This window comes from Capricornis sumatraensis, chromosome X (genome assembly GCF_032405125.1).
Source record: "Capricornis sumatraensis isolate serow.1 chromosome X, serow.2, whole genome shotgun sequence".
Taxonomy (NCBI): Eukaryota; Metazoa; Chordata; class Mammalia; order Artiodactyla; family Bovidae; genus Capricornis; species Capricornis sumatraensis.
In genome coordinates, this window is record NC_091092.1 from 5,076,532 (window position 1) to 5,092,140 (window position 15,609).

A 15,609-nucleotide genomic window follows, 5' to 3' on the forward strand; every position below is an offset into this window, starting at 1 on the left:
TTATAATTCTCAGGACCAAGCCTTGCTCCTGACCACCAGCCTATGGGCACCAGGATTGGATGTCTCACATCAGGTAACTAGCCAGGCAGAGACACAGGCCCATCCACCAGCATCCAGTGTGCCTTATGATGCCCTGAGCCCACAGGTGCCACTGGACACAACCCTGTCCACCAGAGTGCCTAGGATCTGCCCCACACATGAGAACACAGGCACTCGACCTGGGACACCCAGGGCCCTGCAGCCAGAGCCCTAGGACCCAGCTCTGCCCACCATGGAGCTGCTACTAGCCCCAGGACAGCCTGGGACTCAGTCCCACCCACCAGCAGGTCAGCACCAGCTCTGAGATACCTTGGACTCCTCAGCCAGCTGTGCCAGGACCCAGCCCCACTCACCAGTGAACCAGTGTTAGTTTTTGGTTACACTAGAGCTTGCAGCCAGCTCTATCAGGAAAGGGCCCCAGCCAACAGAAGGTTGAATCTAGATCTAGGCTGCTTTTGGATCCTATCCAGCAGCTGCTTGAGTACCTTTGTGTGTGAGACAGCCCCAAGGACTTGTCATTGAACAGATGTTGATGTGCCATGGATGAGACGCACAGTCAGGGTTGCTGTCCAATCTGGGTTACCAAAACTGTTACCAAACCAAACTCGGGTCTGCAAGCCTGCACACAGTTAAGCCAATCTACTGACCCCAGTAGATTTTCTCTTAAATGTGGTGAGAAATAGAAGGTGAAAAATTGGAATTGGATAAATCTGAGCATATAGGAATAGTAAGTTCAGAATTCAGGGATCTGGGGACGTAAACTGATATTTTTGTACTATTTTTGGTTTCTCATTTATGTATATTAAATAATTCTGAATATAGGATATGTTGAAAGAAGTTTGAGGTAATTTTGATTTTTCTTATCAGTTTTTTCACTTTACTTTTTCATCATTTCCCACATATAAATTCTGGATTACTGTACCCTGGATTACTTTACTGTACTCTTAGAGAGAGTAAAAGAGGTATATAAAATGATAATGACCCTAGAAATCACCAGAAAGGCTGAAACAGGAATTATTTCTTCAACTTTCAAATTCAGCTATTTCTGCAAACTGTTTCAATTAACACTTATGCTTTACAATGAATTCTATAATACAGACAATGTTGAAGAAAGTTTGAATGGGGTATGCTTGTCGAATTAATACTATTTTCCTAAGGTTGGAACGTATAGTTTGTAATTTAAGCTGTAAAGCCCTTGCTCTAATTTGAATTTTCAGTAGCTAACACTGTTAGATCATGATTACTCTTTAGGTGTGAGCATTCCTCAATCACCCTCTAAAGTGAATAATTACATATTCTCATTTCCCCTCCAGGTCTTTAGCATCGAACCCCATTTTCCCTCCCTCCTTCCTAGATGTCATGTGTGTCACTCATCCTTGCATGTCTGCTTCATGGCCCATATGGTGCAGTTGTAACACTCGTTTATTAATGCCTATATTTGGTTATTGGATTCGCTAGATGGAAAACACACCTAGCACAATAAAAAAGTATCCTAGTTCATTCACAGGAATTCACACATGGTTTATATTTCTGACCAGCATGCCAGAAAAGTTCTGAAAAATATTTGTATATCATGTGGGCAGACACTGAGATACTGAAGGAGCAACAATGAACACAACAGAAATTATGTCATTTTGTAAAACACTAGTTTTCTTATGGGTCCACAGTCCTGTTTTGAATCTGTGATGGCTCTGCAGTGAGCTTTTCACTCCCCAAATTATATTCTGCTTGTTTAAGACCATGTCAAGGTCCCATCCAGAAAAATTTAATTGCAGTTGATTTGATGGAAGTTTTTCCTGATATCATTGTGAACCATATCTTTTTTTCTAATTCTGTCTTCAAATTTTTCTAGGGGATGTCCCTGGTGGTCCAGTGGCAGAGACTCTGCACTCCCAGTGAGGGGTCCTTGCTTCGATCCCAGATTGGGGAACTAGATCCTGCATGCCACAACTAAGACGTGATGTAGCCAAACAAATGAATATAAAAAATGATTTTTCTAATATTCCACAAACATAATAAATAGCCCTGATAAGGGGACTCATTTAGCCTAAATCTGTACTCCAATGATCCCGAGGAGCTCTGGAGTGCATAGCTGTAGGCCTGGGAGTCTTAGATGCAGTATTCACTTGCTGGTGGGAGGAAACATGGCCTGGGGGTGTCCTGAAGCTGGTCTTAGCCCACAGGTAGGTACAGCCAAATTCTAGTCCTCAGCACTGGCTGAGCAGCCCAAGTTATCCTCGGGGCCCTGGGGCAGGCACCAGCCAGCTTTGTTGTGGGATGGGTCCTGATATGGCAGGATGAACGGCTCTGATGGTTCTGGGGCTGGTGTCTCCCCACTGGTGGGTGGTGGTACCCACGTGGGCTGCATAGCCCTGAGTGTCTTGGAGCTGGTGTTTCAACCTATCGGTAAGCTGGACTAGGGTCCAGAGTATCATGGGATGGTGGCTACCCCTTGATGGATGAGGTTGGTGCTGCAGCTGGTTCTGGACCACTGGTATGTGGGGCCAGGTCCTGGGGTGGCCAAAGCTGGTTCCAGTGTAACTGCAGGCTTCAGGGGTCTCAAGGTGGGTCTGTATCTCTGCCTGGGTTTTTGCTTGGCCTAAGGAATCCCAGTACTGGTTCTGATAGGTGTGTTGGTCAGGTCTGGGTTATAGCATGAATAAGCTAGAAGAAGGATTACAAAATGGCACGCTAGCACCAGGGTCCACGTGGTAGAACCAGCTCCCCCAAATGGCTGCCACCTATGTCTATATCCCCATGATGAGCTTCAGTTGCCTTCTACCTCTCCAGGAGGCTCTCCAAGATCAGCAGATGGGTTTAACCCAGGCTTCTTTCAAATTGCTGCTTCTGTCCTAGGTTCCCAAGCTTGTTAAGATTTTCTGTGCACCTTGTAAGGGTAGGGTCTCTATTTCCCACAGCCCTCTGGCTCTCCTGAAAGTAAGCCTCACTGACCTACAAAGCCAAGCATTCTGGGGGCTCATCTTCCTGATACAGGGCCCCAGTCTGGAAAGACTTATGCGGGGCTTGAACCACTTATTCTTTGAGGAAAGCTTCTTCAATTGTTGTTATAATCCCATTATTAGGTTGCCCACCTTTGAGTATGGGTTGACCATGTCTCCACCTCCTTAATCATGTACAAAGTTTAATATTGTTTTCTTCATAATACTTAGATTCTAAAAATACTCCAAAGGCTAGAACTGGTGAACACCTATGGGTGGAAAATATATATTCACCTAATTCTCTAAGAAACCTCCTTAGGGACAGAAAACATAAATAAAGTGTGAAATAATTTAAAAATGCAATTTTTCAATAATCTTTGGTAATACATGCAAAAATATTTATACACATAAGAATGTAAAATCATATAGAAATGAGCCAAACAAATTATAGAAATTGATCCAACAAGGACTTAAACAACAACTCAAGAAATGGAGGTGATGAATGAGCTACCATCTGCCAAATGGCAATCTTCCAAGGGTGCATCCACTTAAACTTTCAAGGAAGAGTTAATTTTGCTTCTAACAAAATATTAATAGTTCCACATTGTGAAGGAAAGCATATTTTATTTCAAGAGATATAATATGATGCCACTCAAGGTAGATCTTCAAGGTGGGGTGTTTGACAAAATGTGGTCCACTTGAGAAGGAAAGATCATGACATCTGGTCCCATCACTTCATGGGAAATAGATGGGGAAACAGTGGAAACAGTGTCAGACTTTATTTTTGGGGGCTCCAAAATCACTGCAGATGGTGACTGCAGCCATGAAATTAAAAGACGCTTACACCTTGGAAGAAAAGTTATGACCAACCTAGACAGTATATTCAAAAGCAGAGACATTACTTTGCACAAAGGTCCGTCTAGTCAAGGCTATGGTCTTTCCTGTGGTCATGTATGGATGTGAGAGTTGGACTGTGAAGAAGGCTGAGCGCCGAAGAATTGATTCGTTTGAACTGTGGTGCTGAAGAAGACTCTTGAGAGTCCCTTGGACTGCAAGGAGATCCAACTAGTCCATTCTGAAGAAGATCAACCCTGGGATTTCTTTGGAAGGAATGATGCTAAAGCTGAAACTCCAGTACTTTGGACACCTCATGCGAAGGGTTGACTCATTGGAAAAGACTCTGATGCTTGGAGAGATTGGGGGCAGGAGGAGAAGGGGACGACAGAGGATGAGATGGCTGGATGGCATTACTGACTCGATGGACATGAGTCTGAGTGAACTCCGGGAGATGGTGATGGACAGGGAGGCCTGGCGTGCTGTGATTCATGGGGTCGCAAAGAGTCGGACATGACTGAGCGACTGAACTGAACTGAGAAGGAAATGGCAAACCACTTCAGCACTCTTCCTTTGAGAACCCCACTAACAGGATGAAAAGGCAAAAAGATATTACACTGAAAGATGAAACCCCCAGGTCAATAGAGATCTAATATACTACTGGAGAACAGCAGAAAAATAGCTCCAGAAGGAATGAAGAGGCTGAGCCAAAGTGGAAATGACACCCAGTTGTGGATGTGTCTGGTGGTGAAAGTTTAAGTCCGATGCTGTAAAAACCAATATTGCATAGGAACCTGAAAAGTTAGGTCCGTGAATCTAGGTAAATTGTAAGTGGTCAAACAGGAGATGCCAAGAGTGAACATATTCATTTAGGAATCAGTGAATTAAAATGGACAAGAATGGGTGAATTTAATTCAGATGACCATTAGATCTACTACTGTGGGTCATCTGAATTAAATGGAGTAGCCCTCATAGTCAACAAAAGAGTCTGAAATGCAGTACTTGTGTGTAATTTCAAAAACAACAGTGATCTCGGTTCATTCCAAGACAAACCATTCAATATCAGTCATCTCAGTCTATGCTCCAACTACTAATGCCTAAGAAGCTGAAGTTGAATGGTTTTATAATGATCTACAAGACCTTTTATAACTAACCCCCCAAAAATATGTCCTTTTCATCATAGGGGACTGGAATGCAAAAGTAGGAAGTCAAGAGATACCTGGAGTATTAGGCAAGTTTGGCCTTGGAGTACAAAATGAAGCAGGGAAAAGGCTAACAGAGTTTTGCCAAGAGAAGCCTTTAGCTTCTCTTCTTTTCTCAGCTATTTGTAAGGCCTCGTCAGACAACCATTTAGCCTTTTTGCATTTCGTTTTCTTGGAGATGGTCTTGATCCCTGCCTCCTGTTCAATGTCACAAACTTCCATTCATAGTTCTTCAGGCATTCTGTCTATCAGATCTATTCCCTTGAATTTATTTGTCACTTCTACTGTATACTTGTAAGGGATTTGATTTAGGTCATACCTGAATGGTCTAGTGGTTTTCCCTACTTTCTTCAATTTAAGTCTGCATTTGGCAATAAGGAGTTCATGATCTGAGCCACAGTCAGCTCCCGGTCTTGCTTTTGCTGACTGTATAGTGCTTCTCCATCTTTGACTGCAAAGAATATAATCAATCTGATTTTGGTATTGGCCATCTGGTGATGCCCATGTGTAGAGTCTTTGCTTGTGTTGTTGGAAGAGTGTGATTGGTATGACCAGTGCATTTTCTTGGCAAAACTCTGTTAGCTTTTGACCTGCTTCATTTTGTACTCCAAGGCCAAATTTGCCTGTTACTCCATGTAGCCCTTACTTTTGCATTCCAGTGCATTAAAAGCAGAGACATCACAGTGTCAGCAAAGGTCAGTCTAGTCAAAGCTACGGATTTTCTAGTAGTCATGTATGGATGTTAGATTTGGACCATAAAGAAGGCTGAACACCAAAGAATTGATGCTTTTGAACTGTGCTGCTGGAGAAAACTCTTGAGATTCCTTTGGACTGTAAGATCAAACCAGTCAATTGTACATGAAATCAACACTGAAAGTTCATTGGAAGGACTGATGCTGAAATTGAAGTTCCAATACTTTGGCCACCTGATCTGAAGAGCCGACTCATTGATAAAAACCCTGATGCTGGGAAAGACTGAAGGCAAAAGGAGAAGGAGGTGGCAGAGGATGGAGATGGTTAGATGGCATCACCGACTCCATGGACATGAATTTGAGCATACTCTAGCAGATAGTAGAGGACAGATGAGCCTACCATGCTATTGTCCATGGGTCACAAGGAATCAGACTCAACTTAGCAACTGAAAACAACAACTCTAAGACCTGTGATTGTGTCACCTCATTGATATTTGAGTAGAAGTGACCCCCCAAGCCCTTTTATGCTTAGGAACATTTATGCTATTTCAGAGATCATAGTTGTTTTCACTTCCTGTAAACCCATTTATTATTCAAGAATGTCACCTCTTAGAAGGGAGTGGTAAGGTAATACTCCAGGTTGCAAATAGCAACAGCATAATCCCCTTTAGTCAGAAAATATGTGAATATTAATACACCACAGTATGGATGCTTATGCACTTAAATGCTAACATGTCTAATTGATAGGATTATAGGTGATTGGTTCTTATAAATTTCAAGTGATAAATGTATCATTTTAGGGCCGCGATCTGGGCTCATCTATTTATATGTATTCCTGATTATATTCATCAGCTAGGCTTTCCATAACAAAATACTGTAGACTAGATGACATAAACAACAAAAGTTAATTTTCTCACAGTTCTGGAGGATAGAAGTGCCAAAATCAAGATCTAGCAGTGTCAGTTTCTGGTGAAACCTCTCTTTCTGTATTACTAGTGATCATCTTCTTGTTGGGTCTTCACATGTAGGGGAAAGATCTGGTATCTCTTCCTCTTCCCGTATGGCCACAGTCCTATCCAATTATGCTCCTCCCCCATCTCAATTAATTACCCAAATACCCTATCTCCACATCCAGTCACACTTGGGGTTAGGGCTTCAACATATTAATTTTTTGGAGGGGAGCCAATTAGGTTCATAGCACCTGTGCTCACCACAAATACCAAAAATACTTGGTTCATAAAACAGTGAATTCTGTTCAGGACAAGAACCAGACCAGAAGTTCTGTGCTGCAGCTCATTAACAGGTATTAGATATCTGAGCTGATGCCCAATGAAACATGTGATGTGCTTAGCAAAGCGGATGTTAGCAAGAGACTCTTGTCCCTCCCCATCCAACCCCAGCCTTTCATGTCCCCTGACCTTAGTTGAAAAATACTTTCCAAAAAGCAAGAAGAGTCCATCTAAAATTCCAGCCCTTATACACCTTAGAAGATCAAGTTAGACCCTTTGTTTTCATTTCCTCATTTCTGAGACAAAGAGGCTAGTCTACATGACCTCTTCTCCCAAGGCTCTCTATCTTTATAATTCCAACTTTCAGGAAAAGCACTTAGCATTCCTGTTGGGAGGCACATATCCTGAATGATATCCTGCAAACTGAGATGGAACTTTGAGACCAAAAAAACAAAGGGAGCAATGCCATGGAGTGCAATTATGAAGTTCACTGTGGGTAAATCACATACAAGCACAAAGGATAGAGTCGACAGATAATTCAGAGGCATTTGAGGCTGCACTGCACACTGACTGCCAAAAAGAGTACAAAAGAATTGAAAGGGGCCAAGGCCAAAAGTAGAATCTGACTGCCAAGACAGAAGCACAGGTGCAGCACCTGGAATCGGGGTTCCTCCCCTCAGGGGTTTCATGACCATTAACCATTTATGTCAGCAAGAGTACTCTTGCAGGTCTCACATCAGATGAAGGCAAGGGCAAAAGTTGATAGGGTACTCATCTGGCTTGGACTCACTCCTTGTAAATTAGGCTAAAGTTTAGTCATGTAGAAAGGGAGAAGTTAGCACTGTGAGGACTAAAATGGAGCTGACAAAATGGAGTTGGTGTGGCAGAAAGTGAAGAGGAGCTAAAAAGCCTCTTGATGAAAGTAAAAGAGGAGAGTGAAAAAGTTGGCTTAAATCTCAACATTCAGAAAACAAAGATCATGGCATCTGGTCCCATCACTTCATGGGAAATAGATGGGGAAACAGTAAAAATAGTGTCAGACTTTTTTTTTTGGACTCCAAAATCACTGCAGATGGTGACTGCAGCCATGAAATTAAAAGACATTTACTCCTTGGAAGAAAAGTTATAACCAACCTAGATAGCATATTGAAAAGCAGAGACATTACTTTGCACAAAGGTCTGTCTAGTCAAGGCTATGGTTTTTCAGTGATCATGTATGAATGTGAAAGTTGGACTGTGAAGAAAGCTGAGTGCTGAAGAATTGATGCTTTTGAACTGTAGTGTTGGAGAAGACTCCTGAGAGTCCCTTGGACTGCAAGGAGATCCAACCAGTCCACTCTAAAGGAGATCAGTCCTGGGTGTTCTTTGGAAGTCCATTCTGAAGGATATCAACCCTGGGATTTCTTTGGAAGGAATGATGCTAAGGCTGAAACTCCAGTACTTTGGCCACCTCATTCGAAGAGTTGACTCATTGGAAAAGATGCTGGGAGGGATTGGGGGCATGGAGAAAAGGGGATGACAGAGGATGAGATGGCTGGATGGCATCACCGACTCGATGGACTTGAGTTTGAGTGAACTCTGGGAGTTGGTGATGGATGGGGGGTCTGGTGTGCTGCGATTCATGGGGTCGCAAAGAGTCAGATACGGAGGCAGAATGGATTTGTGGAAAACAGTAAAGTTCTCTCCACCCTTTCTTCCTCTGGCGATACCAGGAGCCAGTGCCTTGCTGATCCCTCATTCTCTCCCCATTCCAGTCATCCTTTCTGTGAACTTTGATGTTGGTTCCGTTCAGTTCAGTCACTCAGTCGTGTCCAACTGTTTGCGACCCCATGAATTGCAGCTCGCCAGACCTCCCTGTCCATCACCAAGTCTCGGAGTTCACTCAAACTCATGTCCATCGAGTTGGTGATGCCATCCAGCCATCTCATCCTCTGTCGTCCCCTTCTCCTCCTGCCCTCAATCTTTCCCAGCATCAGGTTCTTTTCAAATGAGTCAGCTCTTCACATCAGGTGGCCAAAGTATTGGAATTTCAGCGTTAGCATCAGTCCTTTGATGTTGGTTGCTGCTGCTGCTGCTAAGTTGCTTAGCTGGACACATTAACTTATTCATTATATTCACATATGTGTCATCTTTTCTAGAAATAGTTACGATTTATGCTAAAGCCTAAAACCAAAGAATTTTTGAATAAGATAAAAAATGGTTTATCTTCAGTCTTTTATACATTAGGTTAATTCACATTCTGATGATGTTCAAGTTTATATTTTGTGGGCACTACTGAGTAACCCATTGATATCATTAGCCTTGTGTCATGAGAGGATGAGGTTTGTGTTATAGAATTAAGCAGACTAGCATAGCTCAGTAAATGTTTCTGTAGAATAAAAAAGAAAAAAAAAGAAACCCAGAATCTTCTGGGATGGTGGCATTTCAGGTTCATGTATCTCAAGCTTAGCAAGCTTTGCAATCACAACAGAAGCTTGCTATCATCACAGATTTGTAGGTCCTGTCAACAGAGAATCTGATTCAAAGGATCTGTTAGGGGAATCCCAGCCATCTACTTTCTCAATGAACCCTCATATGATGCCAGTGCAGCTGACCCACAGATCATTTTGGTCTAGGAGGTTGCCTACATCTTTAGTTCATTCTGTGAAATATTAATACTTTAAGAAAATTCTTAAAAGGAAAAGTCTTTGTAGGTTCCTTCAAAATAAGCTTATTTTCTTTAGAACCAGTTCTGGCCCATCTCTTTGACGTTTCTTTCTGTAAATAGTTATGAGGTTGGCTATAATAAACTTTGTTCTGTTGGGCAGATAGAAATCATCTAGGGATATATGGGCCCAAAACACAGCAACTACCCACTGTTGTAGAGAGAAACTTAGGAAAGTTATGATGCTAGCTCACTCTTCCTCTCCTCACTCCTTTCTGCTGGGAAGGGTAAGAAAGAGTAAGAACATAAATGAATCACAAGGGTAGGAAGGCAGACTGATAGTGATGAATGACAAGTACTTTCTGGATTACAAAGTTCAGAGATACAAAGGATTCTAACCTCTGCAGTCTCTGTACCAACCCTATCTATATGTGGTCTCCTCCATGAGCCTTCTCCTGGCTCTAGCCTTTGTTTCTTTTCAGCTTCTGCTTTCAACCCTCACCATCATACATTGCTAGAGAGTCTGCATATATGTATTCCATTTAATCATTAAATGAATGCAGATAAAGTTAATTTGTATCAGGACCCAGAAAGTGGATGCCTCCCTTGTAGGCTGGCCCATGTCACAAATCTAAATGTCGGTCAACCTGCGCTTAAAGAAAACCCCTCACTGTCAAGGAACTCTAACACCAATCATAATCCTTCAACTCAGCTTTTGCTGGCTAACCTACCCCTAGAAAACAGAATTTATCAGCATTGTAAGAAAATCCTACACCTCCTAGCCAATCATACCCTGTTTCTGGGAGGGTTCTTCTAACACTCTAGAAAACTCACTCTTGCCCGTACACTCCCTGGGAAGAGTGCTCCACTTATGTGCTTATGAGGCACCACACTCCTCACATCCATGGATTGTTTCCCCTTGAATTAAAGGACATTAAACTAGTTACTAAAGTGTTTTTGTTTTTTCATTTGATAACCTGAATGAGATGAATACTATTTTATATCTTTTTTTCCAAATGGGAATAATGAGAAAAGAAAGGCAAGAAAATTGAGCCAAATATCTAAAATATGAACTCTACAAGGACAGTTTTAGTTTTCATCTTTCACAACTGAATTTGGCGCTTCAAGAACAATGTTTGTAACATAACAGTCTCTCAATAAATATTATACCTATACGTATTTTTTAAATTTAAATTTATTTATTTTAATTGGAGGCTAATTACTTTACAATATTATATTGGTTTTGCCATACATCAACATGAATCCACCACGGGTGTACGTGTGTTCCCCATCCTGAACCCCCCTCCCTCCTCCCTCCCCATACCATCCCTCTGGGTCATCCCAGTGCACCAGCCCCGAGCATCCTGTATCATGCATTGAACCTGGGCTGGCGACTCATTTCATATATGATATTATACATGTTTCAATGCCATTCTCCCAAATCATCCCACCCTCACCCTCTCCCACAGAGTCCAAAAGACTGTTCTATACATCTGTGTCTCTTTTGCTGTCTCACATACAGGGTTATCGTTACCATCTTTCTAAATTCCATATATATGTGTTAGTATACTGTGTTGGTGTTTTTCTTTCTGGCTTACTTCACTCTGTATAATAGGCTCAGTTTCATCCACCTCATTAGAACTGATTCAAATGTGTTATTTTTAATGGCTGAGTAATACTCCATTGTGTATATGTACCACAGCTTTCTTATCCATTTGTCTGCTGATGGACATCTAGGTTGCTTTCATGTCCTGGCTAGTATAAACAGTGCTGTGATGAACATTGGGGTACACGTGTCTCTTTCAATTCTGGTTTCCTCAGTGTGTATGCCCAGCAGTGGGATTGCTAGGTCATAAGGCAGTTCTATTTCCAGTTTTTTAAGGAATCTCCACACTGTTCTCCATAGTGGCTGTACTAGTTTGCATTCCCACCAACAGTGTAAGAGGGTTCCCTTTTCTCCACACCCTCTCCAGCATTTATTACTTGTAGACTTTTGGATTGCAGCCATTCTGACTGGGATGAAATGGTGCCTCACACGTATGTTTATCTAGAGTTTCAATTATTTATTTTAAAAAAGAACTGGTAGAGGAAACACTGACTGAAACCACCCACCCTGGCAGGCACCATAGTAGCCATTTGCATGAGTTATTTTACAACAGGAGGTTCTGGTAATGAACATTGAACTAACAAGCCACTACCAATTGGAAGAATTTGGGAAAGGTCAAAAGGAAATGCCTTATGTCCTACTGACCTCTGAAAATCCTCCTCATTGGAATCCATCTTAGCTGAGCTATGTGTGCGCCACCAGGAAGGACCCCGAGTCAGAATGATTGGCCAGAGACAACCCGGAAACTAACCCTATCACCATAAAACCTGAAACTGTGAGCAGCCACGTGGCAAAGCAGTCCTTCTGGATTCCCTTACCCTCCTGCTTTCCACCTGGGCGCCCATTTCCAAAAAAGTCTCTCACTTTGTCAGCAACGTGTGTCACCTTGGACAATTCATTTACAAGTGTTAGACTAGAGTCCAATCTTGGGCCCTGGAAAGCGTTCCTCTTCATGCAACAGAACCATAAATACATTCAGACTAGGTTAGGCAAAAAGGATTTAGGCTAAGAAATACAGGAAATCCCGCAGGCCCCAAATGACAGGAAATACAGCTAGATCACATGGGTCTTAGAAAGTGCTGAGACAGATGGTATGTTTCTTCTGTCTCTGCAGCCTTGGAGTCTCTCATATGTACTACCTGTCTGCTCCCAATTTTCTTTCTTCAGATAAAAGCTTCACTGCAAAGTTTATAGCCCCTTTTCCCTCTTCTCATAAGCTTGCACATTCGTTTGGTTGGCCATAATAGTGACTCTGGCTTTAACTTCATAGATACCAGGTAAAACAATTTATCTTGCCAATTTTCATGGACAGTTGGCCTAGATTTCCAGCCTGGACCCTATTAGCTGTGATCAAAAGATAGAGCCACATGAGCTACCCCTTCTGACCAGTGTTTGGATCAGATTCCCTAAAGAAGTTATATAGGCAAGGAGGATACGACTGACATCTCTAGACTAGGTCAGGAGCCAGAGACACAGAAAAGAACTGTGCTATATGCCAGAGGCAACTAGGGCAGAGGTCAGGCCACTTTCTCTATAAAGTGCCAGGTGGTAAATATTTTAGTGTTTTAGGACCAGACAATCTGTTTGGGCAATTACTTAACTCGGTGATTATAGTGCAAAAGAAACCATAGAAAGTAAGTAAAAGAATGGGTGTGGTGGTGTTCCAAAATAATATAAATACAAAAATAATCAGCAAGCTGGCCTTGGCCTGAGGGCTGTACCTTGAAGACCCTTCTTCTTAGACAAAAGTCTCACTAGAAAATATGTTAATTGTGTGAATTCCCATTTATCTAGCTTCTGGTTCTCTGGACCAATGACATCTTTCTGTTTTTTAACTGATATCTTCCTTTTTCATTCATTTTTTTTTTAAGCCATCAGTGATCTACAATGGTCTAATTGTTAAGATGCCGAACCTCCTGTTAAACAGAGAATGTAAGTGCTTTGCTCTACTACAAGAAGGGTACTTTAGGGATGTCCCTGGTGGTCCAATGGCTACAACTCCATGTTCCCAATACAAGGAGGCCTGGGTTTGATCCCTGGTCATGACGCAGGAGATAGATGGGCCCCAGACTAGGCATTTACAATTGGCCTCCTGTTTACATTTCTTGGGGCAGGAAAAAATGTGGGCTTCAGAATGGACACTTACAACTGGCCTTCTGTTTATATTTCCTGAAACAGGGGTTAGGTGGGCTTCAGGTTAGATATTTGCAACCAGCCTTCTGTTTTCTCTCTGAAATAAAAGAAACAACTGAAACAGGCTTACTATACAGGCTTTGTCTCCTTAAGATAACAGTTACAGCAGGAACAGAGAGGGGCTAAAACTTATCACTAAAGAATCAGAAGGTCATATATTCCCTGTCCTTGGGGCAAGAGAGACATTTCACATGTGCAGAAAGGCTCCTTGGGGGTCAAAAGGAGAGGGGACCACCCCATAATATATGATGCTGATATGTAATCCCATAGGCCTCTGATCTGGAATCCATCTTCGAAAAAATTGTGCATTCATGTCGAGCAGGTTCCTAGGGTAGGTCAGGTGTGTAAAAGAAACCAGATTATTGGCTGAAGGAAAAACAAAGATCTGGAACAACTGCCCTATATCAATGACTAAATCACCTATTTACCGCACTCCTCGTCACTAGGGGTGCGCCCACACTCTTCCTCTCTGGGTGTGTATCTCTGCCTTGCTTCTATCTTAACTAAACATACCGTTTCTCTGTGTGTGCTCCCACTTGTTGCTATGCTATGTCTCTAATAATACACTTTGTACCTGCATTTACAGTTTTTGCCTCCATGATATATGCAATTTTCACTGGGGACAAAGATCCAGGGAAAAATGACTTCTAGCCTCTAGCCCTTGCTGGTCTGGTGGCGAGGACTGTTGGTTCTCATCGAGGCTATCCAGGTTCAATTCCTGGGCAGGGAATTAAGATCTCGCTTCACACCACTGCTCACTGCTGCCTTTCCAAGATCAATCAGGCAACTAGATCCTGCATGCTGCAATGAAGATCAAAGATCCCCCATACTGCAACCAAGATCTAGAGCAGCAAGAAAGAGAGAAAAGAAGGCACTTTAAGGATCCAGTCATACTCACCTGAGTTACTTAAGTGAGAGTGAGTGATTGTGCTAGGATGGTATAATTAACCAAGTTCAAAGAATGGTTAAATGAGAATTGTTTCATTTTGATAGAAACAATTGGTGTGTTCCTCCTCCCGCCCTTGCCAACCCTGGACCAACATTTTAACTGGGAAAGATTTTAGCGGGTGTTGTTGTCTCTCTCTTTACAGGATACCTTTTCTTAAGCTCCTTAATATAGTATGAGAAAGAAAACATGGGTCCAAAAAATGAGAGGAACTGGAACCAATGTGTGCTACCATCAACTGCATGGATTGTTTGTCAAGTAGAGAGGCAGAGAGTTTTAAATGTACTTTTATTTTAAAGAGTCTGGGTTTGTAGATGCAGCCCATGTGGCTGGGGCTAAGCTTGTAATAACTTCACAAGTGCTATGAAGAAACCCCAATTTCTCTCTGAAAGTGGTTTTGTCATACTGTAATATAAAAGGATAAGGAAGTAATTTGACCGTGTGTGGTTGGGTGGATGTTGTTGCCTGCAGTTTATTATATTTAGGTAATGCTTAACTGCACACTTGATAGACATTACTTTTATGTTGTGGCTCCTGGACTGTTTTATACTCCCTGGTCATTATGCTAAGAAATGAGGCTCACTTACCTTTCTGAGTTAAAGTCCCCTGCTCTTACCCTATGTCCTAATAAAAGATTCTGGCAGTGTTAACGATAAAGCTAAGCTCCCTCTTTCTCAACTAAAAAGAGAAAGAGTCTACTCTGAACAGACTTTGGGGCCCTGAAAATGGACAGATTTGTTAAGAAGATAGCCAGGTGCTAGTCGAGTCAACACATTAATTAAGGGCTGTTAGAGCTGTGCTCAAAGTGTGGGGCAATCATCCAGCTACTGTGGGGAGGAGAAGGCAATGAGGAGAGCCGTGGTAAGCACTAGCTCCTAATCATCCACTTCTTCAAAGCCAGGGTTGAAGAGTTAGGCCACCCTCTTCCACATAGCTCCTTCTGTAACAGAGTAGGACCCTATGGGGCCTTTCCAGTACAGACCCCTCCCCCATATCCTCTGCTTTAGCTCTTCTCTGAGGTACCTAGCTAACAGATTTTGATGTAATTTTCCAAGTTGTTTTACAGACGCTAAAATCCCCACCCAAACGAAGTCATTAACTACTTGATGATCATTAGCATATAGTTCCCAGACCTCCTGGAGCCTGAGGATTGATAATGTTAACCTCTGTGACACAGCCCTATGACCTCACTGTCAATCAATCAGAGAACTGTGCATGAGCTGATCACATACTCTGCAACTCCCATCCCTTACTTGGCCTTTTAAAGTACATTCTGGGCCAGGTC

At 42.3% G+C, this 15,609-nt stretch overlaps 1 pseudogene; it reads left to right on the forward strand.

The window, feature by feature from the left end:
- The first annotated feature begins 2,336 nt into the window (after positions 1 to 2,336).
- Positions 2,337 to 15,609, forward strand: part of LOC138071055 (MAGUK p55 subfamily member 7-like) — a 75,426-nt pseudogene continuing 62,153 nt past the window's right edge.